A 26,495-nucleotide genomic window follows, 5' to 3' on the forward strand; every position below is an offset into this window, starting at 1 on the left:
TACTTTTTCCCCCCACTTCGACCACTGATCTCCATGCACGTGCCACACCTATTTTCGGCATATACTGAAAGATGACAAGCCAGCCATAAATGAGGGACACACCCCCTCCGGGAGGTAGAAATGTATCACTCCGGCTCTTTCAGGGCACCGGTAACGACACACAATAATGGCGCTGCCCGGCAACCCGGCGGGCCAGGTTTTACAACCTCCTGAACATTGAGTAACGTGTCTCTCCTCATTGCCCAGAAATCTGTGTGGCAGGTACGGCTCGTTTCTCACGCTGGCTGTCGATACAGGGCAACGAGCTGCATTTTGTAATGCAAGCCTCCGCGAACGCCAAGCAATGGCTGTAAATTGCTAATTTTGGCACCGTTCCCTCGCAGGTGTGCAGTGAGCCAGCATAGAGAGTACACACCTTGCAATGAACTACCCGCTACTAGTGTTCAGTGTTAGGAAACGTGTCCTGTGAAGGGTGCGGCAACCAGTGGCTTTTCCACCTTTCTAGGCGCTAACAACTGATTCCAGAATCATTGCTGAGAACCTGCGACTGTCGAAGCTGCGACATTTACACATTCGGGAATGGAGCAAATGTATCTTTTTGTTTTTTCCCTCCACGGGGAAATAATTACCCCGTTTTGGGCCAATTTTATGCTTGGGTAAATTCAGATAAAAGTGCAGGTGTAGAGTTTGGGACTCAATAATTTACCAGTTGCACCCTTTATGTATGAGTTAGCTGTGTAACATTATTTCGGCCATCTTTTGGACATGGCCTGTTTGCAGCCTGGCATGCAGGCCTTATGTATGAGGGCGATCCTTCGTGGGCAGTCGGCCTTACTTATGTGGTGGTTGCTAGTGTAATATCTGACGGTCTAGTTATTTCTCAGACCGCTCCACGTCATCCGCAGGCCAGGCGTGGCCTGCGGGGTAAAATAAATGGAGCCGCCCGCTCGGGGGTGTGGTCTTCAAGCCGAGCACTGGTGTGATCTCCCATGATTTAGCGTCCCAGCGCCACACCGCGACCTTGCGGCCCCGTTCCTGAGGCCCGCGGCAAGGCCTCATCACACTGGCGATGAGGGTGGGGCGGACAACGACGCGCGCACCGGCAGCCGAGCGCCGCTGCACATGTGGACCGGAGCGCCGGAGACCAACGCACGTGCACCCGGCCTGGGCGAGGGCCTGAGACCACGCGGCACCACGGTGAAGCAGATCCAGCTACAGGGTGAGTGCTGCCTCGAAGTCCCACCCTGTACAACTGCCAGCTAGATCGCGTGAAGGCAGATAAGAAGCCCCCAAAACCGTCGCGTTTGAAGGCAGGAAAATTCCGAAGTGGGCCCCAAGCACAGCAAAAGGGAAAAAACAAGCTTTGACAAGTAAAAAAACCAGAGAAAAAAATGACAGGGCACCTGCGCTGGAAAGGTACACAGGCCCACAACACACCCCTGATTGAGGCCCACTGCCCTGCCACAGCCTTCAATACCCCAGAGAGGAGAGGGGAGAAAGGGGGATATCGGCACACACTGAGGTGTGACACATAAAACAGCAAGCCAGCAGGGGAGGGACACGCCACCTGCCCCACAAAGCCAAGGCAGCACGCATGATGGGCGACAACGACCAAGGGGCCGCACCAGGCCCAGGAGCAACACCTGGCCAAGCAGCAGCGCCAGCTCACATTCCGTTCCAACACGCGGCATCAGGAGTCCTACCCCCCTTCAGCGAACTAGAAGACCCGGCGACAACAACTACTTCATCGTGACCAGGGAGACGGACGACGCAATAAAAAGGTCCTTGCTCCTGCACTACGCAGGGGATGAAATATTAAAACTATTCAAGCATTTACCCAACACGGGAGCAGCCACTGATTACAACGCAGCGGTAGCTGCCCTCGACGCCCATTTTGACCCACAACTAAACCCAGATTTCGAACGGTTTAAGTTGCGCCAAGCACAGCAAAGGGAAGGTGAATCGATGGATGTTTTCTATGCCTGGCTGAGGGAGCTCGCTAGCACATGCACAGAGGACGACCAGCCAAAAGAGATACGTGCACAACTAATACAGGGGTGCCGAGATAAGACACTACGAGAGCTCATCCTTCGCCAACCGAAAATCGCACTTGAGGACATGCTAGTACTAGCCAGGTCACATGACCTGTCCGCAGCCAGAGCGAATGAGATGGACCAAGCGCTCATCAAACCCCTAGGGCGTGCCGAGAACATCAAAACAGAACGTGCAGACGCCATCCGAGCAAACCACGAGGAGACTCATCTAGGAGCTCAAAACCAGAAGGGACAAAACAAAGGTGTGGGTATTGCGGGCACGAGCCACATGCCGCGAAAGACTGCCCCGCGCAAAGGAAAACGTGCACCAACTGCGGAATACCCAACCATTTTGCATCCGTATGCCGGAGGCGCACCAAAGGCCGTGAGTTCCGAAACCGAAGGCCCCCGACAAGGGCAGTACGGCAACTGTCGTAACAGAGGGAAGGCCCCCGGACGATCCGAAGAGGAAAGGGTGAAGATACCAGGAAACGAGTGAAGAGTCATCAGACGATGACGAAGAGGAGGCATACTTGTTCTCGTTCGCGCGGGAACTCAAGTTACGCCGCAGGCCTCAAAAACTTGTGTGGTACACGTGGCAGGGACGGAAATGCAAGCGGTCATCGATACGGGCGCTACAGTGAATGTGATGGGCCTTCAGCACTATCGACGCCTAAGACCCTGCACGCCGGTGAAGCCGTCCAAAACGAGAATCTATGCATACGGGGCAGACACCCCTCTTCCACTAAAAGGGAAAATCACAGTCCCCGTCAAAGCAGACGACCTGGAAGTAACGACAACGATCCATGTCATTGACAGAGAAGCAGACACTCTAATAAGCAGCCACACCGCAGAAGACCTGGGTTTGATATCGTTCGAAAGGAGAATGCAGACTCACCAAGTAGAAGAGCTGCTCAACCAGTTCCCCGAGTTATTCCAAGGCCTCGGACGAATCAAATGTGACCCGGTCAAACTACACATTGACAGGACGGTTGTCCCCGTCGCTTTGCGACACAGGAGAGTCCCTTTCCATCTGCGGCCGCTGGTGGAAAAGGAGTTAGACAACCTGGAAAGGCTAGGCGTCATCGAGAAGGTGTCAGGACCAACACCCTGGGTGTCTCCAGTGGTCATCGCAGAAAAGCCGAAGCAGCCAGGAGCGATACGACTCTGTATCGACATGAGATTACCCAACAAAGCCATACGAAGGGAGCGTCACATCACACCGACAATGGACGATATCATCGCAGCCGTAAATGGATCAAAGTGGTTCTCAAAGATCGACCTAAATGCTGGGTACCACCAGCTCCCGCTGGCCAAGGAGAGCCGCTACATTACCACCTTCAGCACCCATCTGGGACTCCGGAGGTACAAAAGACTTAACTTTGGAATATCATCGGCGGCGGAAGTATTCCAGAACACAATACGTGAAATGCTGTCGGGTCTACCCGGTGTGCTAAATGTAAGCGATGATATTCTCATCCACTCGGCGACGGCCGCGGACCACTACAAAAACCTCCGCAACACACTGACACGCCTCAAAGAACACGGGGCAACGCTACACAGGGACAAGTGCCAGTTCTTCCAACCGTCCCTAGAGTTCTTTGGGTATGTGTTCAACCAGGAAGGCATTCAGGTAGACCCAAGGAAGTCACAATCAATCAGAGCCGCACCCGCGCCAACGACACCAACGGAGGTGCGCAGCTTCCTAGGAATGGCAACATACTGCGGGAGTTTCATCCCCGGGCTAGCCACGCGAGCAGAACCCCTCCGAGCCCTAACAAAATCAGACGCAAAGTGGCAATGGGGACAGAAGGAGGAAGAGGCATTCCAAGGCATAAAAGACGCCCTCCTAGGAGAAGCCACGCTCGGGTACTTTGATCCCACGAAACGGACGGAAGTCCTGGTGGATGCCAGCCCTGTGTGACTCGGCGCCGTGCTGGCTCAGGAACGTGAACCGGGTCGATGGGCAGCCCTGTCGTTCGCCAGCAAGTCCCTCACACCCACCGAAACCCGATATGCCCAAATTGAACGAGAAGCGCTGGCTATCAAATGGGCGTGCAACCATTTCCACCTGTACCTCAAAGGACAGCCGTTCACGATGATCACCGACCACCAGCCGCTCGTACCACTCTTCAAGGGGACGGCACCTCACCCACCGCCGCGCATCGAGAGATGGGCAGTTCAGCTGCAACCCTATGAAATGGAGGTAGTATACCGGCCAGGAGCCAAGAACCCGGCAGGCTTTCGGTCCAGTCATCCGGACCCGTCGGAGACCCAGGAGGACACGGAAGAGGTCGAACAGTATGTACATTTGGTGTCTACAGCGGCCTGCCCCCTGAACATGACCCTGGAGGACATCAAGGAGGCGGCCACCACAGACGCAGTCTACAACAGAACGCTGAAAGCTGTACAAGAGGGGTCATGGACAAACTATCTGTGGCAAGCCAACTCCTGGGGCCCGGAGGAGCGAGAGCACACAGCAAAAATGTGGCACATCAGGCACGAACTCAGCGCCACCAACGACTGGATCCTGCTCAGAGGGCCCCGACTGGTGATACCACAAGTGTTGCGATACAAGGCGACACAATTGGCCCACGAAGGACATCAGGGAGTCACCAAGATGAAGGCCAGGATGAGAGAGAAAGTCTGGTTCCCAGAGCTGGAGAGTATGGTGGAAGAATATGTAAGGCGATGCCCGCTGTGCCAACTGACCGGCAGCCTGGAAAGGCCCGCGCCGGTGATCACGGAAGACGCGTGCACTGTCCCGTGGTCACGGGTAAGCATAGACTTTGGAAGCTTCCCCGGAGGGAAGCACACACTGGTGCTGGTGGATGCGTTCTCAAAGTATCCCATAGTAGAACTGGTAGCGTCCACGACATTCACCCACGTAGAACCCGTATTAGAGCGAGTATTCGCCATGTTCGGGCTCCCACAGGAAATTCGTAGCGACAACGGACCGCCTTTCCAAGGAGCTGAGTTTGCCACATTCCTAAGACAAAGAGGAATACATCACCGGCGGATAACCCCCCAGTGGCCACAGGCCAACGGCGATGTAGAACGCTTTATGCCCACACTAAACAAGGTATTCCGCATCGCGGGTGTAGAACAGGCAGACCCGGAAAAACGGCTTCACGAATTTCTACGGGAATACCGAAGCTCACCACACTGCACCACCCAGAGGAGCCCGTGGGCCCTAATGCTTCATGGTCCACGGAGAGATCTACTCCCAACCTGCCCAGGATGGGCGCCACCCCCGTTGGAGGCCGAGGACGCACAAGACCAGAGAGCCCGCCGAAACCAACGAGCAAGCCGCCATCGCCGGGCTATGGAAAGGACACTCCGCGCAGGGGCTACCGTCCTCCTAAAGGACCGCCGTCCCGGAGGAAAATTCAAAACGAACTATGAACCAGGGCCCTGGACAGTCACCGCGAATCATGGGACCATGGTCACAGCACAAAGGGGAGGAGAAGAGGTGTCCCGTAACGGGTCGTGGTTCAAGGAAGTGCCCCCAAGCCACCCCGTGAGACCCATAGAAGGACCGACAGGGAGTACACCTACATCCACACCCGGGACCACCGAGACTATCACCGCACCGGCGGCCAGTCCCACTCCAGAGGGCGAACTCCCCACCAGTCCGCGACTGCGGGGCTCTCTCCGCAAAGGTATAGCCTGAGGCCTAACCCTCACCCCAGCCAGAGACTGAGAGACTTTGCCTGCTGAGAACATCCAGAGACAGCGGACGGAGGGCACGCAAGTACTACCACCTCTGTGGTTTAAACTGTTTAAAACTGTGATTAGTTTTGGGGGGGGTTTGTTTGTTGACCGATTTGGATAGGGATGTAATGTCTGACGGTCTAGTTATTTCTCAGACCGCTCCACGTCATCCGCGGCCCAGGCGTGGCCTGCGGGGTAAAATAAATGGAGCTGCCCACTCGGGGGCACGGTCTTCAAGCCGAGCACTGGTGTGGTCTCCCATGATTTAGCGTCCCCGCGCCCCAGTGCGACCATGCGGCCCCGTTCCTGAGGCCCGCGGCAAGGCCTCATCACAGCTAGCACATGGTAGGACGTGCAGTGACAACCCAGCCATTTAAGTGTCCTCACTCACCACTGAAATAGGGTGTGTGAGTGTTTGTAAAGAGCTCTGCATATGGTGGCCGGATGTCCAGTGCTGAAAAGGGTCCGTGGCTGCAGTACTGCTTGAGCCCATGTGGTGATCCAATGACCAGAGCAGGAAGTCCGTATGGTTGAACACATTTCATCTTAACCCCATATGAACATAAGCGAAGCGTTGCATGCCCACTCTGGGAACACCCACAAGGAGAGAAGATTTCGCTTCATATCAAAGGAAGGAAGGAAGCAAAGCACACATCCACGCGAATCATTCATTTACTTCGAACTCTGGCGCCTACACAGGAAAAGTCTGTGATCAGTATTTCTCCTCCATCATTCCCCCATGTCCTGATCCTTCTACTTCCCACAATATGTCTGCGCCCGGCCATGACTGGATGCAGTTGCCACTGTGGTGGCTTGAGGTGCTGTACAGGGAGTATGGGCATGACAGTAATAATCTCTGGGTCCTTGTGAGGGGCACTGCAGGTTGGGAGCCTGCTGCTGCAGGCACTCCTGAAAAGTCCAGGGGAGGGATAGTTTCAATGGTGCAGGAAGGTGGCGTTTTACTGCAGTTTGTGTTATTGTCTATAGTTAGGGATACGCAGGCCTGTGTTTGAAGACAGCACACGGCTGGAGTGTGCGCTTCATCTTTGCAATGATGTTCCATGGGTGGCGATTGGTACTTGTGCTGGAAAAGAGGCGTTTTGTGAAAGTTTGTTTACTAATAGTGTGGTCAAGAGGTGGACTCTTTTTGACGGGTTTCACTACAAGAGGCTGGTGCTGCTAATGTGGTGTGCAACGGCTGTGTGTGGGTTTTCTAGGCTACGTTATAAGATTAGGAATTATACTGGCCTCTGATCTGAGAAAGGGAGTTCACGGATTGTACATCTAATCCTTTTATGTTCGTGTGTGACATGATAATCCTGCTGTTCTGCAGTATAACTAATCATTGCAGTACACATGCGTTGTGTCCTTATGAGGGCCTCAATGTTGAGAGGCATATATCTTATATCCTTTGTCTCTTTCATTGGCGAGTTGTGAATAATGTCAGATCTGTGCGTCTCAAGAATATTAGAACGCTCCATGGACCTGTGAGTTTTTCTGCTGACAGTGTGATCCAACTCAGGCAAACAAACAGGCCAGCTGTCCCAGTCTGCTTTCAATCCCTCCCTCACACGCATATGGCCTCATTACGAGAGGTAGAATTCCACCCAGAACGACATCTCCAGGTAGAGTTACGCCACCTGCAGTTATATAGTGTTTTTGGGAATGGAGTTATCAGTTCCACAAACTGTAGCACAACTGGTCCCCACCTAACCTTTAGTGCTTAAATTGGCTGGTGGTCTCCGGTGCTCAGCACCAGCACTCAGTTCACAACACCAGCACTAATGACAGTCTACCACATGGTGGTGCTGTCCGTCTAATCTTGAGATGAGCACAACAACAGTGTCTGAAAATTCAATATACAATAAAAATGAATACAACCTGCCGCCTATGCAATTCTTATAGCTTTGGGTGGTCTGGAATAGTCTGAATTGTCACACTTGTAGGAGTTCACTGGTTAGTACTTGTTTGGTTCTGTCATTGGCAGCGTAGGCGGGTGCAATGGGTGGCGCAAGCTGCAGTGGCCTCCTGAGAAGGGCCCTGGTAGCTATTTTATTATTGTTTATTAATATTTTAATTTTTACAAATTAAGGATTTCCAACCTTTGCAGCAGCACTAGGGGAACAGACAACCCCACTTTCGACTAGCTGAAGCCTGCCCTAACTTCCCCATGCCCCTACATCGCTCCCCACCTCTACCCTGTCGATAATTTCCATCTGCGCTGAGCAGGTGGAAAATGTCAGCTGTTTTCTCCCCAGAATGCCCGTAAAAGGACCCCTTATTTCTGTGTCTCTGCAGTTGTCCCCCATTCTGGGGAGAACATTTGTAGCTGCCGGAATTTGGTGCAGGGAAACATTCCAAAATAAGAGTCCCCTGGCAACCTCTACCAAATTACAGCAATCTCATGAGTGTCTTATTGTAGTAAGAACGTAAGTAAACAAGTAATTAGTTTAGGAATTAGTTAAGCATGCAAAGCCAGTTTCAGCATTCCAATCGGGATGATTAAGTAATGTATTAATACAGCACTCGTACACCAATTCAGTGGCTTCATGGCATTTACGGATTTCAAAAACACACTGCAAGCATAGTAAGCATAAGACAAACTACTATTAAGAAACCTCTCATAAAATCTAATTAAATGTTTTCTTATGGATACTTCTGCCTATTGACTGCCCACCATATGATTATCCTCTAGATGGCAGACTGGATCCAGAACTTATTCAAGACCAATATCCTGCCAGACACCCAGTGGCGGCTCCTACGCAATGGCGGTGGAGCGTCACCCCACTGGCTCAGAGATAACAGATGAAAAATACAATGATAGTCTATCATTGTTTTATTTTTCAGCAGCTGGCTCAGCCAGCGTGTGGAGGGAGAGGCGGGCTGGGACATGAGAGGTGGATGAGGACTGGTTTGTGCATTTCTAAGTGTGCATGTGTGTTTGGCTAGCCAAACACACGTGCACACTTAAATGGCTCCAACCTGGCTGTATTGAACAGCCAGGCTGGGGAAACAGCACAGACTCCTGTGTCTGAGCAGAGTGTCAAACAAGCCCGCTCAGTCAAATCCCTGCGCTGCTCTCATAGCACCTGGCACCTCACCCCTCTGCACAATTTCACCTACACACCCTGATTCCTTTTTCAGAGGAAGAGGTGGCCAAAGCCATGGCTGAGGTCACGGCAGGATCTCCACTTGATCCCTGCCCGCATTTAGTTTTTACTAGATTAGTGTCAGTTTTAAGCCCCCACGTCACCAAACTCTTCAACCAATCTCTGGATCAAGCCTCTTTCTCGGACACATGGAAGAAAACAGTGGTTTTCCCACTTTTAAAGAAAGTGGGACTTGGTATATATGACCCAGCTAACTATCGCCCAATTTCTCAATTGCCTTACTAGCAACGAGGCCTACCTACTAGCGGTGTCTGACAATATTAGGTCACTAGTTGATCAAGGCAGAGCCGTAGCATCGATTCTACTAGACCTCACTGCGGCTTTTGATACTGTATCACATACTAAATTACTTCAAATTTTACACAATAAAAGGGATTTGATCAAAAGCCCTGTCATGGTTCGCTTCTTTTTTGAAAGATCGAACCCAAACAATTAAAATGGGGTCTTGTACATCAACTTCTAAAAGCATCGAGTATGGAGTCCCGCAGGGAGCCACCTTGAGCCCTACACTTTTCAATGCATACGTATCATCTTTGGCGGATATCAGAAAATGGAGTTTTGACATCTTTTCATACGTCGATGATACTCAATTAGTGATTCCCTTGATAAACAGACTGACCAATACCGAGGCTAAGAACAACATAATAGACTGCCTCACTGAGGGTGCCGGGGGGGCTTGGCGCGCAAGATGGCGGATGCGCTCTAAGAGTGCTCCTGGACCCCTCCAACATCCGCCCAAGATCCGCATGTCCCTGCAGCCATCCAGCCTTATAACTTGCTGCTGATTCATCACTACAACTCCTGGCACACCTTTCCAGCCACGGGACTCCCCTTGAGCCTGCGCTCCGGAGCTCAACACACCGGCGGGGTGCCTTCGCTCCCAACATGGCGGCCTCCGTGCCCTAACTTGCGGTAAACGGCTCCACCGGAGGTGCGCGGCCCTGATTCGCACCATTGTGCCTGAGGCTATGGGAGTGGCCTCTGAGACTGCGGCGAAACACTTGTAGAGGGTGGCTCGTGGACCTCCCTGGGCGAGTTGGGAAACCGACTGCCACCTGCTGCCTGCTTGAAGTTCCCTCCCCTGGCTGGCCGGCATCTGGATTCGGTGGCCCATCGCTGGTCTCTCCCTTCCCCGCTCCCGGTGTGGGGCCGGCCTTCCTGGTGCAGGCTCCAGTTGCGGACTGAGGCTGCCAGGGACAACTGGGTCTGGGCCGCTGGCCCCCTGCGGCAGAGGGGCGGTACCGGCTGCCATTTCGGGCGGTGGAGACGGGGACTGACATCACCCGGGATCCGACTACACCGGTCGATTGCCGGGGCTTTGGAGCTCCGGTGGACGCCCTGGCGGCGGAGGGGGGCTAAGACTGCGCTAAGAGGTGAGGTGCCCCCCGTGCGCTCTGGGCTGGCCGCTGGGGAGGTAAAATCGGCTGCTAGGTTGTGCAGCGTGGGGTCGGGGGCCCCCTCTACCCCTCCTGCTCACTTATCCTGATACAGCGGCCCTGGTCTGGTTTCCGCCGGGCCTCCCGGGCCAAGACCTCGCTGCTATTCCTGGGACTCTGGTGACACTGCTGAGAGATCGCCGGGGGTGGTGGAATCGGGCACATACAGCGAGCGGCGTGGGGCCCTGGGAGAGGTCCTTCTCCATCGTCCCCCCCACCCCTGACTTGCTTCTGAGTCTCCCGGTGACTAGGGTTGTCCCTTCAGCGCAGGGGCCCCTGCTGTCGACCTCGGAGGGCCAGGCTTCTGTGTCGCTCCTGCCTGTGTGGGCTGCCAGGAATGAGAGTGAGATTGGCTGAGCCCTAGACTATTGTGGGGCCGTGGGCCTGGCTCCTGTGGCAGCTAACTTGGACAAGGCCGGGGACTGGTGGCTCGCCCCCCCCCTTTCTTGTGGCTACTGCAGAACGGGTGGCACGTGTCGGAGGCCTTACAACAGACAGGTACTTCCTGGGGAGATTCGGCCGTTGCATCGGGTGGCAGAGGGGGTGGCGCGTGGCCCAGCATCTCCTCTGGTGGCCGCACCTGCCCCTCAGCCTGCTCTGACCCGCTTTGGAAATCTCTGCACCTAGATTCTCGTGCGGGGGTCTGAGGGACCCTACTTTAGGCGAGTCACTGCCGTCAATCGGGCGGCGGGGGGTCGGGTCGCCACTCTCTCCTCTCCTCACATCCTCCCCTTCTTCCACCCGTTTGACCACCAAAGGCCATGTGGACCTCCGGCCCCACCTGGTGTCAGCCATGAGCAGGGACCGGGTCATAAAAAACCCCGCCATGCAGACCAAGATGGACAGGTTCACAACCACGGATCCTGGGGCGATCGGAGGAACTGCGGACAAAGGCACCCCCCCGCTACAGACTTGACCACCATCCTCCAAGCCATACACACCTCGCAATCCTCGGTAGAGAGCAAGATTGCTGAAGTGGATTGACATGACCCTTATCCGGTAAGATCTCCGCTATGCTACGTCTCAGATTATGGAAGCGGAGTCCCGTCTATCTACCGTGGAGGATGATGTCCACCAACTTAAGGATCAGGTTGCTTACCTCCAGACCCATACTCAGGAGCTCCACCGACGGGCTAAAGATGATGAAAACAGGTCCCGGCGCAACAACCTCCTCCTGGTGGGATTTCCGGAGGGGGCGGAACAGGGCCGGGCAGCGGACTTTATCGAGCGTTGGCTACACTCATGGATGCCCGAAGGCTCCCTCTCCCAGTGGTTGGCAGTTGAACAAGCGCATTTCTCTCTTGCGCCCAAACCGCCACCCTGCGCACCCCATTGGCCAATAATAATGCGGACCCTCAACTTCAGAGACCGGGACTCCATTCTGACCGAAGCCCGCAAGCAGCGACGCCTCCAATATGAGGGTTAGACGATCATGGTCTTCCCGGACTACACCCACGAGGTCCAGGGCCAACGTTGCTCCTTTGGTGAGGTTAAACAAAAGATGCGTGCCCTCAACCTCCAGTACAGGCTCCTCTTCCCGGCCCGCTTCCGGGTTGTGTTTCAGAACAAGACCTTCTTTTTTGATTCCCCTGAGGAGGCCTGGACATGGGTAACGGAGCAGCGGCCTGCAAGACTCACCACCCGGAGTCCATCGCCCCAGGGTGGCACCTGAGGCTCTCGCCGAGGCATTCCTGCCCCGCAACCACAGCATAACCGCTCACGCAGGAGACGAGGCCAGAGACGGGCCTGCTCGGACTCACCAGTGAGTCTCTCTCATCATCCGATGTCAACAGCGCCGCCCGGAGACCTCCGCTCTCAGCAGAGGGCTGGCTCTTCGGGCCGCTTGGATCCTGGGGCCACCTCGCCCCACTCATCGCTGTTAGATCTGGCGGACACAGACCTCTCCCGTAGCCCACTTCTTCACAAGGGGCCTTCCTGAGCCCAACATGATCTTCCGGTCACAGCCAGCTCGGCAATCCTGAGGCTGCACTTCAACTCGTACTACTCTGTCTCTTGATGGACATTGCCACAGAACATCCTGTTATGAGGAGGGGTCCTCCACGATTCCCCATTTCCAAGCGTTTTAGTTTGGTCTTCTTGTGTTTCCTAGTTAGGGCGACGGATGCTTTCGTTCCTGAAATATAGGGAGGGGGGAGGGGGTTGGATTGGGGGGGGAGACTGTTGTCCCTGTTTGATTTGTTTTTGTTGTTTCCTTTGTTTACTATACCAGCATACACTTCCAGCCACATGACAAGCGCGCGCGACCCAGCATTGTAGAACTGCACCCACCACCTCGTGCAAATGTACCATTCCACCCACACCGGCCACTTGCGCTAGGTGTCCTGCCCTTCACCCGCTTTTCCCATGGTTGACAACTATCCAGAGAAGGCGTCGCTTCGCATAATGTCCTCGAATGTTAATGGCTTGTTGGATAAGGTCAAGCGCACATCAGTCCTGCATTACGCCCAGTGACACACTATAGACTTACTGTTGCTCCAGGAGACCCACCTGGTAGGCAACCATTGCCCTTTCCTGGCACGCTATGGTTATGGCAGAGTCTGGCATGCCGGCTTTACCCAAGGATCAATAGGGGTGGCTGTCTTGGTGTGACGTTGTCTTCCACTCGTGGTGAGTAAAGCAATCCACGATCCTAAGGGCTGCTTTGTTGTCTTGGAGGGAAGCCTCGGAGAGTGGCCTCTGAACCTGCTCACTGTATACTCCCCCCCTGCTCTACCAGCCTCCACACTTCAGCAGCTCGCTACTCTGGTTTCCGCCCTACCCCTGGGGACGACCATTGTTGGGGGGTAGTTTAACGCAGTTATGGACCCTGACCTTGACACAGCTAAGACCCCTTCTGCATCCAGAGTCGCTCAATCTGCCCTCCTGTCATATTGGGTTGCTGCTTTGGGCCTCAGGGACGCCTGAAGACTCTGGCACCCGACGACGCGACTCTACACCCAAACATGAGCTTCCCATCACACGCTCGCGCGAATCGATTATGTCTTTCTGCCGGCCCTGGATTGTCGAGAAATTCAAGATGTCGCCATCCTCCCCAGAGGTTTATCGGACCACTCCCCGGTGGCGATGCGATTGTGTGGCCTCCCTCATTCTTCACGACCGATATGGTGGCTGAATGCCTGGTTCCTCCAGGACAAGGACTTTCGGGACCAAGTGGGAGACTAATCATGGGTCGGTGTCCTCTCCTGGCACCCTATGGGAAGCTGGGAAGGCCACCATCCGGGGCTTTGCCAAAGGCCAACTCAAACTTCAGCATGTGAAGCAAGACGACCGCCTCACACTCCTGGAGGACCAGGCTGTCCTAATTGAGGCTCAACCTCCAGATGAGAGAACTGACGTCCAGGATAGAAGGCTAGCATTTCTGAGGGACGAGATTAAGCAGACCTCCTTGGAGGCTGCCAAGCTGCTGTGGAGGTGGTCCGTGGCATGAGTGTATGAGTGGGGTGACAAAAATGGGAAACTCCTTCACCATTTGGCCACTTACCCGATGGCCAACCGTATCATCCCTGAGGTGATCGGGACAGACGGAGTGATCCGGCGAGCCCCCGTTGCAGTGGCCCAATGCTTCGCCACTTACTACGCTACTCTTTACTCTGCACAGCATCCCACCCTCTCGCTCCCGGAACTCCTCCAGCGTGAACAGCTTTCCCTCCCGCGACTCAGTGAGTCCGAGGTGCTAGATCTCCCTCTCACACCAGAGATCAGCGATGCCATATTGCGTATAGCTGCAGGTTAGACACCAGGGCCGGACGGACTCCCACATGTGCGTCATACCGAGATACGCTGATTCCCCACCTTCTAGAGGTGTATCAAGAGGCGTCTGACCGAGGCTCCTTCCGTCCCAAGACAGATATGGCCACTATAGTGGTGATTCCCAAGTCCCAGCCCCACTCGAAGCGCTGCCCTGATTACCATCCCATCTCCCTCATTAACTCAGATCTCAAAATATTCACCTCTGTCCTAGCCAATCGCCTACGACCCTACCTGGCCAAACTGGTCCACCCAGACCAGTGCGGATTTAAGCCCTCTCGGGGAACCCAGCACTGCCTCAGGCGTCTCCACCTCGCTTTAGCGAATCGACAACAGCTGACCCCCTAGTTATCTCTCCTTCTCGTAGATTTTGAGAAAGCATTCGACTCGGTGGATTGGCGATACCTGGAGGAGGTAATGCTGGAAATGGGTTTTGGAGCCCCTTTCCGCAGCCTGGTTAAGGCTGTTTACTGCAAACCAAGGGCCCGGGTACTAGTCAACGGAGCCCTGTCACACACCCCTTTCCCATCCGAAGAGGGACCAGGCAAGGGTGCACCCTCTCACCCCTCCTATTCGCCTTGGCGATGGAGCCCTTTTCCTGTCTTGTCCGCTCTGACCAGCTCCTCACGGAATGGATGTGGCCCGGATTGGAGGAGGATAAGATCGCTCTCTACGCTGATGACGTTCTTCTATTTTTAGCAGATCCAGCTCTATCAGGACCCTGATGCCTCCGGGCCTTGAGTCTTTTAAAAAAAAAAACCTCTGGCCTTTGATTTAACTCGGCCAAATCCATTCTGGTCCCCCTCCACCTTTCGAGGGAGTGCTTTGATTGGCAGTTGTTGATACCTCTTTGGCGACAGTCCTTCAATTATCTGGGAATTTGGGTTGCCCTCCTTCCTGACCTCGCATGGTCCCTCAATGTAACCCCGCTAATGAAAAAGGTTCAGGCTGACCTCCTCAAATGGCACACCTTGCGCCTTAATCCTATGGGCAGAATAGCCCTATTTAAAATGATGATCCTCCCCAGATTCCTTTACATGCTTCAGAACACACACCTCTCCTTCTCAAGGTTGTGGTTCCGGGAGCTGTATAGCATGGCCACCAAGTTTCTGTGGGGAGGTCGGCGGCCTAGGCTGGCCCTCGCCCAATGCTGGATCCCACCCTTTGATGGCGGCCTGGGGATGACAAATCTCTACCTTTACTATTTAGCGACTCAGCTCCTCACCTTTCACGATTGGTTTAACGGTGGCTGGTCTGACCCAGCATACCGCTTGGAGCTACACACCCTGGGCTTGTCTAACATTCAAGGGATGCTGTATGGGTGCACCATTTCACAATCTCTACCTGAGGTCATGCCTGGGGTGCTCTTGGCATGGCGGCTTCACTGCGTCACACCCGCTGGTCGGATAAATTGACCCAGCATACCCCATTATGGTGTGTCACACGGCTCAGGGAAGTCACCAACCTCTCTGGTTTTAGAACATGGGATCTCATTGGCATTTCGCTACTTGGGAATGTCTGGGGTGGAAGCCACATGCGCACTTTCCAAGAATTACAGACCCATTATTTCCTCCACGCTACGCCATGCTCTCCACTCTCACATCTCAGAAGGCACCTCCCTGCCCGAATATATCCCGCCCGAGGCCCAGACCATGATCGGTAATCTAGGGATGGAGGGATCTTCCGTATCTATCGCTCCCTTACTAATAACACTCCCAACACGCTATCACAACTCAAGGACAGATGGGAGGGTTGGCTCGGGTCCCTGGATGACGCTGATTGGAGGGACGCATTGATGGCTCCCAAAGCAGTCGCGGCTTCAGCAAGGCTTCACCTAGTTCAAATATACTATCGCCACGCTGCCTATCTTACGCCACTGCGTCTCCACCGCTCTGGGCTCCGACCCGATGCATCCTGTCTCCGCTGTAGCCACCTGCAAGCTGACTTTTATCCCATGGTATGGCTTTGCTCCGAAATCACACATTACTGTGAGTTAGTAACAGGGGAATTCACTGAGGTCCTGGGCTGGGGGGTCCCCCTTAACCCAATAAATGTCCTTCTGGGTGTAACCAAGGAGATGGATTGTTCCAGAGCTGAAAAACTCTTTCTAAACACGGCACTGATGGTAGCCAAAAGGGACATTGCGGCCCATTGGTTGGGCTCGGCTGCTCCCACCATGACGTGCTGGCACAGAGGGGTGGATTGGTGTGCCGCACAGGAGTGGCCCCTGTACGAGGCCAGAGGTTGCCTGAAGAAATATCGTAGGATGTGGGGCAAGTGGGTCGGGGTGGTGGAGGACTAATGCTCATAATGAGTACCCGAGGACTGGAATGGGTGCAGCACTGTTCTTACCTTGTCTTCCCGCTTCTCTATGCTGGTGTGATCTTCTCTTGTATTTGCCTTGCACGGCTTAATATACGAACAGCTGGTATTAGCATCTCTTGTTGGTCTTTCACGAAATCAATAAAATTGGTTATCAAAAAACTGTCTCACTGAACTCGCAGGCTGGATGTCCCAGCACTGTTTAAAATGAAACGCTGTGAAGTCTGAAATTCTGCTCTTCGGGGGTGCCCAGGCGATTTGGGACAATAGTTGGTGGACCCAGGCACTTGGCATTGCTCCAGAATCAAAACATGCAGCAAAAAATCTGGGAATCATTTTTGATGACACCCTGTCTATGCAGGACCAAGTACGCACATTGTGCGGAAAAGCTTTTTCCACACTGAAATTGTTCAGACGACTCTTTCCTTGGATCCCATTAAACTGCAGACAAACATTAACACAAGCTCTGCTCTTAAGCAGACTGGACTACGGCAACGCCCTTTATGTTGGCATGGTCGACTACCTTTTTTCTAGACTCCAGGTGGTCCAGAACGCCGCCGCTAAATTAATATGTAAAAAAAATAATAATACAGCTTGGCTTCACACTGCTTGAAGGAACTGCATTGGCTGCCAGAGAGCCAGTTTTAAGCTCCTTTGTTTTGCACATAAAACATTGCATAAAAAAGGGCCATACATCTTGCAAGATAAGTTACAATTCCATGTCCCTTCGTGCAATCTGAGATCATGTCATCTGGCTATCTCGCCTCAGTCAAACGCACTTCCAAAGTCAGGATAGGCGATCAGTCCTTTTCCAAATCAGCTGCGGTCCTTTGGAGTAACCTACCCCTTGATCTTCGCCTAACAGATGATTACTTTCTGTTCAGGAAAAAATTAAAAACCACCCTGTTTCCTAGATGCTGATCCTATTCAACTGACCAACTTGCACTGCACTAAGGGCCATATGTAGGTAGAACCGAATTAGCGATTCTCAAATTGCGTTTTTTCGCGAATCGCAATTTCGGAATCGCAAATTCCGATGTAGGTATTTTTTCGCTATTATTTAGCGATTCCCCAAAATTTGCAGATTAATATTGCGATTACCCAAATAGCGATTCCTTAATTGCGAAATCGCAAATAAGGAATCGCAAAAACGGTAATCTGCAATTCAGGTGCAGAATGATGACATCACACCCAGGAAGTGAAACTGCCCATGCTGCGCCTGTTTGCCAGCAGCTGTGATTGAGCCAGTAGCTGTGTGAGAGCCTGTGTGTAGAGGAGAACAGTTTTGCTCAGCTTTTGGAAACAAGCCAAATGAAGTCCCAGGGGCCTGAGAAGCAGCATGATGAACCAGCAAGGAACAGGAAACATAAATTCAGTGACAGAGAGCTGGAGGTCCTCACACAGGAGGTTGTCACCAGCCATGATCTCCTTTTTGGGAAAAGTTCCCTACGAGTTCCAGAGGCCAGAAAGCGTCAGATATGGAGTGACATCCAAGAGAAAGTCAATGCCATTGGTGTCACACACCGCAGTGTCGAGGACCTACGAAAAAGGTGGTATGACATGCGGCAAAGGTCAAAGGAGAGGGTGGCCGCAAGACTTGCAGAGGCCAAAAAAAACGGTGGGGGGCCTTCCACTGCAACAGAACCAACGCCCCTGGAGGAGCTGGTGGAGGGCACACTGCAGCCTGAGAGTGTGAGTGGAGTGGCTGACCTGGACAGCTCCGAACACACAGACACCAGACAAGGTAAGATGCATGCTAAAACCCCCTGATACATCCCCAACCCACCCACAACCCCCAAAAGGCAACCTGACTGCAACTCCAGTACATGTCACACAGCACACCCAGAAATGCATTATGGGAGACGTAGTCACATGCACTGATAACTGTGCCAGTGAGAGACAGCCAGGTGGAATAGGGAGGACTCCATCATGCAGATAGTGAAAAAGACAGATAGTACCCATGTGAATTTATTGTGTAAAACTAATGCATTACAAATGCCACACGGGACACAGAACTAATGTGTGCCATTCAATCCACAGCACCACCACCAACACAGGATATTGAGGCTGAATGCGAGGCAACAGCTGAGATGGAGGACGAGGCAGGCCAGGAGGAGCAGGGCGAAGACAGAACTGCAGGCACAGCACCATGCAGGCGCCGCAATATTGTACCACCACTACCACTGTTGGAGGCACAGGCACCAGACACAGCAGAGGAGCAACAGCCAGTGCACAGGCAGCATGCAGAACAGCACCAACCACAGTCCCCTGAACACTCCAGAGTAGGGAGAGGGATGAGACGCAGGGCTCGCCCGTCCACCAGCACTGCTCCTGGTGAAGAGGACACGGTGTTCTCGGGCCTCGAGGGCAGCATGCTCAAGCAACAGCGCCTGCAAGTAAAGGGGATACGGTCAATCCAACGGCAACTGGCTGCACATAACCGCAACATGACCGAGTTGCGCGCAGGTGTAATGGCCATGACTGGTGCATTGGAGGGCCTGTGCAGGGAGATTGCGAGGGACAGGGCAGCCCGGCGCCGGGAGAGACATCGCCTACACACACGGCTGGACCTATACACCAGGGCAGTGAACCGCCAGTCAACCGCCACATCCCTGCTGGCCAGAAGATGTGTCAGCATGCAGCACGAGATGGCCCACTACTGCCAGGAAGTTGGCAGTGTCCTGGTGCAAGTTACACATGCGGTGGACCAGATGTGCCACAGGTGGCATAGGCACACTTGGTGCCATGGACACTGATGAAAAATCAAGCAGGAGCAGCATCACTCCCCCAATTCCACAGGACAGACGCCGGAGTGCACGCCAGGGCAGAGTGGATGATGACTCCAGGGAGGGCACTGCGCAGGCACAGCGAGGCTCAACAGGCCGTGCACGGAGGAGGTGTAGGGACACAAGGGACTAATGGCCATGTGTGACGCAACACAGTCCATGATGACTCAGTGGCTGATGGTAGTTATTGCACTGTGACACAAACATGTGCATGCAGGGACTATAAAGTCACAATGTAAGATACCTTCATTCCTGAAGATAAGGAAATAAACATCCCTGTAAGAAACCAATCAGTCACATCGTGTCCTCATTACTCACTTAGAAGTAGTTTTGTGTGATCTCATCTCGTCTCATGCGTCCGGCAGCAGCACCATCGCCACCTGCCGGACCGCGATGTGGTGCTGGTCCATCCTCATCTGATGATTCAGAGTCTGTCAGGTCCACTGGGGTTCCTTTTTTGGTAGCGATGTTGTGTAGCATTGCACAGGCAACCACAATTTTGCAACATGTCTCAGGGCTGTACTGTAGCGCTCCTCCACTCTTATGGAGGCATCGGAAACGGCTCTTTAGGATTCCAAAGGTCCTCTCAATGGCACAGCATGTGGCTCTGTGTGCGCTGTTGTACCTCCTCTCACCTGCAGTAGCTGGATTCAGGTACGGTGTGAGGATGTAGTCTCGTACAGCATACGCACTGTCACCTGCGGGGCATAAGCAGATTCCGGTTCAATAGTGTCCTGCCACTGCATCACTCTACTGCCTCTGTGTGTGTTTGGCATGCATTTACCTAGCAGGTAGCCCTCTCCAAAATCACCATTTGTGAGTCTTCGATGTAATGCACAGTGGTGAAATATAAGAGTCGTGTGTGCTTCCAGGGTATTTGGCCACAATATCAGTGATTATATGTTGGGCATTGCACACTACCTGGACGTTCAGGGAATGATATGACTTTCTGTTGCGAAATACATACTCATTATGTGATGGGGGTGAGATTGCGACATGGGTCCCATCTACGCAGCCAATGACATGGGGGAATTGGGCAATTTGGTAGAAATCCTGCTTGGTCTGATCTAGTGCTTGTGGTGTGCTTGGAAATTGTATGTGGTGATGCAGCCTCTGTACCATTGCATCCAGGAAAGCGTGTAGGAAGCGCGACAGCGCACTTTGCAAGACACCTCCTGCTGTGGCAATGACCTCCTGAAAACTCCCTGATGCCAGGAGGTGCAGTGAGCACAGCACCTGAACATGGGTGGGAATGTGCCCTGCGTGTGGGGTGTTGAAGTATGGGTGTCAGCTCCTCTATTAAATCCAGGATGCTGTGTGGGTGCTGCCTGTAGTTCACATGGATCTCCTCATCGGTCAGTTGGAAGAGGGTGATGCGTGCTCTGTAGATCCTTTCCTGGCGTCTCCTTCTCTGCATGGCATCCCTGATTCGCAGCCTCCTGGCTATCACGTACAGCCCAGCCATGGTGGGAAGTCCCTGTGGCATTGTGGGCCTGTTTAAATAGGTTGCACTTGGTTACCACCTGCTCAGAGTTGGTGGTAATTGAGAAGTGCTAAACTGCGATTATTGATGAATCGCTATTTGCGAATTTTTTGAAAATCTGATTTAGCGAATTCGCAATTTGTGATGTCGGTAATTGCGATTTCCGCAAATACTGTGACGCAGACTGCGATTACGCTAAAATATTTGCAGAATCAGCTTTACGCTAAATTGCTAATCGCTAAATTAGCGATTTGCTACTTTGTGCTGCGGACACCTCTCCTACATAGGTGAAGTCAGTTTTGCGATTGCAAACACACAGATTCTTGCCAATCGCAGTGTTTGCGATCGCAAAAGTGTTTCCTACATATGGCCCTACAACCCGTCCTAAGTGCCGTGATGTCCCTCGGGATGATTGATGCGCTCTATAAATACCAATAAATACAAAATACAAATACAAAATAGCACGAGAGAAGCACGGGTATTGCATATGAAATCTGTGATACTGTCCCAGTGCCTGCTGGGCCAAGTAATAAGAACACTGAGGCACAATGGGGTAGGCGACTGGCAGCTTTAGGTAAGTCTCCCTATAAAAAAAAAAAATATTATTATACTTCCACCGCGGTCCCCCTCTTGCACTCAGCCCGTGTTCCCTCCACCTGCCTCACCAGTTTTTGTACGTGGTGGCTGCCACTCCAGGAATTTTTAGGTGGTGCCATGTAGCCTCAGCCGCAACTCTTAATTGCCCAGGATGTGATGAGATCATAGTATATAAGTAGTATAGTAGTTGGTAAAATAGTACTACAATAGAACTATTAATGTACTCCAAAATGCTGTTCACAGACCTACTGGTGGAAAACTCCACTATGGTCTCTTCTACCTTTTCTATGTGGGAATCTCCGCATATTTAGGTACACTTTTCAGAATTACGTGTGGGAGGGACAAAGGGGAGGGGCTGCAAAATGGGGAATACTTAAAACTAAATGGCAGGAGTTAAGGAAATTTAAGAAGGGGTTTTGTGAGGGACAGCTTAATACAAACAAACATCCATAAAAGTGTAAGGCCATTACTATTCATAAACTACGCTTCTAAAGTTATTACACCTTAAAGGTATTGAAAAAGGTGTAAATGAACTTAAGCCTTGGATTAAGCTGAGCACCACACATGGCCAAACACTGGTACTGCAACACACGCCCATAGAAAACAAAGGAACCATAACGTCCCATAGGGAAACTAATGCTTCTGACTCCTTTTGGTGTCTGTCTCCTGCCATTATTACAAAGATCACCTCCCACCCCTTGCAGCTTGTTTGTATTCTGAACAGCTGCTCTTCGCTCCCTCTCAAACATCCTTGTTTTTTTATGTTGCAGAGTGTATGTGCATCTGCTCCTGTTATACTCTCGCTCTGTTTGTTCCACCCCCTCCCTGGCCTTTCTCCTGCTGTGCTTTTACATCCTCCCAGTCCGTCAGCGCTGCCACCAGTCTGACTGTTCTAAGGCAGTCATTTTGGTTGCTTTTATACATCATAAGTTAAAACCAATAAATATCTGCGTTTCTATCGGATGCTGTTGAGTTCTACTGGTTGTGTGTAGTATTCTCATGTTATGCTGTAATGTTCCTTTTCACCTTACCTCTCTAGCTGCTCAGCCAGTGTGAGTGTTCCATGTAGAATGTTGGTGTGACTGACATGAGTGGAATGCTTGGGTGCCTGGTGTGCGAGTGTGTCAGTTGGAAGATAGGCTGAGCAGCTAGCAGGCTGCTCCTGGCGGGGTTTGCTGTAACTTCGAATTATGGACTTAATAAATCACATAAAATCATCTCGGCTACGTCTACCATGTCACCTGAACATGTGGGGCCAGCCCACTACATTGTGCTGTTTTTATTAAATTGCTCAAACACAGCTGAGTTCACAAATACAAAAAAACCTAATACTACTACCAAACAGACAGGAAGTTGTAGTTAACCTTGCAAACAGCGATGCGTTAAACCACGCCTACTGCCCAATCAGCTGTCCGGGCTGTTGGTATGTGTGTACTACTCTGTCTTCTTTATATAGTAGATGGAAAAAATGCGCTGCACGGAAAGACAGGCTGTGCACCCAAAGCATAGTGTTTTTGTCTAACCACTGCAGCCATCTGGATTCATCTGAGAAATCCCTTGCAGCTTTTTTACAACCAAGAAGCAGCTTCCTAACACAGGGATTTCAGAATGATTTATAGTGGACACAAGACAGTACAAAGGTGTGTTATAAAGAAAGTTCATACAATGTATGTAAGTGTAGTGTTCTCAAAGTTGTTTTTGTACAATTATAATTCTTAGTTATTTGTAAAGTCGAAGGATATACAATTCCATATACTTATTGGTACGTTTGCAGTACTCTACTAACTTCATTGTTTCAAACAAGCCTATTAAACAACAGTAGGTATTACAGCACCTACTATAATCTGCTGCATGGTTGAATAATTATAAGGTCCCAAAGGCGAGACCGATTGCATTGCAAATGGTTGTTTTAACAAGGTCTGGCTTATGACTGCAGGCAGAGGGCACCTGTCACCTTTCATCCTCAAATTACTTCCCTTTCTAAGTTCATTGACAGCATTGCTTGGGAGCATAGCTGACCGTTCATGGATTTAATTACTGATCAGCCAACTTGCTTATAATTAATCGCTGGCCAGCCCACCTCCATGAATTCCCTTACGTTATTCTTCAAATCATATTTTCTACCAGCATTTTCCCTCTCTTTATCAAATAAACCCTCAAGGGACTAGTCCACAGTTTCATTAACAGCAAGAATAACATCTACTTCATCACCATCTCTAATGGCGGGATGAGCCTTAGGTATTGGGTAGTGGGACAATCATCTGTTGCATTATTCTTTCCAGGAACTAACGTAGTATTCTTGGAAAACAAGTGTGCATTCTTGCAGTACCAGACTGTCACCTTCCAGTGATCAGATGTTAGCCAGTGGTTTGTGATTCCTCCTTAAAGTAAATATGCTGCCCCAAACAAAGTGTCCAAAGGATAGATGGCCTATTCAGAAGCTACAAGTTCTTTTTCAATTATTGCATATTTGTGCTCCAATGTAATAAGAATTCTGGAAGCAGAGGCAACATTCTATTGATGGTATCTCTCATATTGGGAAAGAATGGCACCAAACCAAATGCATTGACATTGGCGATAATAATACAATCAATCAATCAATCAATCAAGGGGTTTATAAAGCACACTACTCACCCGTGAGGGTCTCAAGGCGCTGGGGGGGAGGGGGGTGAAGCTCCGGATCAGTCGAAGAGCCAGGTCTTGAGGTCCTTCCTGAAAGTGTGCAGGGTTGGGGAGCGTCTGATGTTCACTGGGAGCTCGTTCCAGGTCTTGGCTGCGATGTAGGAGAAGGCTCTCCCACCTGTTCTGTTTCTGCGGATGCGGGTGACCTCTGCCTGGGCGAGGTCAGCAGAGCGGAGGCTCCTCTTGGGTATGTGGAAGGATACCCTCTTGTTGAGGTATTTGGGTCTGATGTTGAGGGATTTGTAGGCGTGGGTGAGGAGTTTGAAGGTGACCCTCTTCTCAACGGGGAGGAGGAGCTCAGTGTCGTCGGCATAGGATACAATGCTTAGCCCATGCTGTCTCACGATGGCGGCGAGGGGGGCCATGTAGATGTTGAAGAGCGTGGGGCTGAGCGATGATCCTTGGGGTACTCCGCAGTTGATATCGGTGGGTTCGGAGAGGAAGGGAGGGATACTGATCTGCTGGGTTCTACCAGAGAGAAAGGATCGGATCCAATCGAGGGTGGTCCCTTGTATCCCCGCGTCGTGAAGTCTGGCTGAAAGAGTGTGATGAGAAACGGTGTTGAAGGCTGCAGAGAGGTCTAGAAGGATGAGGGCCGCAGTGTGTCCTTGGTCGAATAGCATGCGGATGTCGTCAGTGGAGGCGAGGAGGGCAGTCTCGGTGCTGTGGTTGCTGCGGAATCCAGACTGGGAGGTGTCTAGGATGGAGTTCTCTTTGATGAAGGTGGTCAGCTGGGCGTTCAGGAGTCTCTCGGAGAATTTGGCCGCGAAAGGGAGGAGAGAGTTGGGCTGGTAGTTTTTCAGGTCCGTTGGGTCGGCCATGGGTTTCTTGAGGAGGGGTTTGACCTCCGACCACTTCCGTCTGGGAAGATGCCGGACATGAAGGAGGCATTGATGGTCAGTCCAAGTTCGGGTGCGATGGCCCTGTGGAATATATGCGGTGGGCAGAGGTCCGTTGGGGCTTCTGAGTGGGTTTTGTTCATGGTAGTGGTGAAGAGTTCGATGGTAGCGGGATTACAGGTCATGATGGTTGGTTTATCGGCGGCGTTGGGGGGGGGGGGGGGGAGGTGATGTCCGGCGACGGTTCGCTGAAATTGTCATAGAGGGCCTTGATCTTCAGATGGAAGTAAGAGTTGAGCTTGTCGCAGAGTTCCTGGAACGGTGTGGCGTCCGTGGCTTCGCTGGGGGGTTTTGTAAACTGCTGTATGACGTTGAACGGTTCCTTCGCATTGCTCGCATTGGTCTGGACTTTGACTCTTATGAAGGTCCGTTTGGTGTCCCTTATGCACTGGTGGTATTCCTTCAGGGTGCTCTTGTGGTTGTTCCGTGGTTTTCTGGTTTCGCCAGGTTTTCTCCAGACGTCTGCAAGAGCGCCTGGCTTCATGTAGTTCTGCGGTGAACCATGCGGCCTTCGGCGGGCATTGTTTGGCGGGGTGTCGGAGGGGTGCGAGTTTGTTGGCACAGCGAGATATCCAGCGGTGAAGTTCTGTGGCTGCGGAGTTGGTGTCGGTCGTAGTGCTGGGGGGTTCTTGGAGGAGGGTGGTGATGAGGAGTTCCACTGTGACCTTGCTCCAGGTTCTTTGTGGCAGTTGTGGGGCTGGCTTGGGTGCGGTGGTGGTGTTGAAGGTGAAATGGACGCAGTGGCGGTCCATCCAGAAGGGCTGGGCCGTGTGCTGAAACAGATGTTAGTTAGATATGGTCGAGGGTGTGTCCGGCTCTAAGTGTGGGTGTGTTGACCAGATGCTTCAATCCGAGGTTGGCGAGGTAGTCGAGGAGAGTGATGGAGTTGGGGTTGTTGCGGTTGTCGAGGTAAAAGTTCAGGTCCTTGAGTAGAATGTAGTCCGTGGAGGTGATTGCGTGGGGTGAGGCGAGCTCGGCGATGGTGGTTGTGGACTGTGTGCGAGGTCCCGGCGGTCTGTAGATGAGGGTGCCGCGTAGCGTGGTCCTGGAGCTGGTCTGGATCTGGAAGTTGAGGAGTTCTGTGTTGGAGTGGGGGTCACTCATGCTGGATGTGGAGAGTCACAGGGGGGTCTTGTGTGCGATGGCGAGTCGTCCTCCTGGGCGGTGGGGGTGGACCTTTCTCTGGATCTTTTAGCCGTCGGGGATGGCAGTGGTGATGTCGGGGCCAGAGGTCCAGGTTTCCGTGAAGAAGGCGACGTCGGGCAAGAGGGTGTCGATCAGGTCTCAGATCTCTATGGCGTGTCGGTGAAGGGAGCGCATGTTGAGGAGGATGCATGTCAGGGTGTTGGTGGTGCAAGCGTCAGGCGGGCCTTCAGCGGTAGTGGGGGTATTGTCGATAGTGAAGGATCTGCGGCAGGCCCTGCACGAGAACTCTCCATAGGTGGTGTTTGGTGAGGATCTTACGCAGTCGGTGTGTCTTCCGGGATTGAGAGTGTTGAGGGTGGTAGAGTCGTAGCGGTGGGGCCTGGGAGAGCCAGGGTTCCTGGCGCTGGTCACGTCAGGGTCGAGGACGGGTGCAGACGGGCTTGCCTTAGGCGCACCAGC

Source organism: Triturus cristatus, chromosome 2_1 (assembly GCF_964204655.1).
Source record: "Triturus cristatus chromosome 2_1, aTriCri1.1, whole genome shotgun sequence".
NCBI classification, from domain to species: Eukaryota; Metazoa; Chordata; class Amphibia; order Caudata; family Salamandridae; genus Triturus; species Triturus cristatus.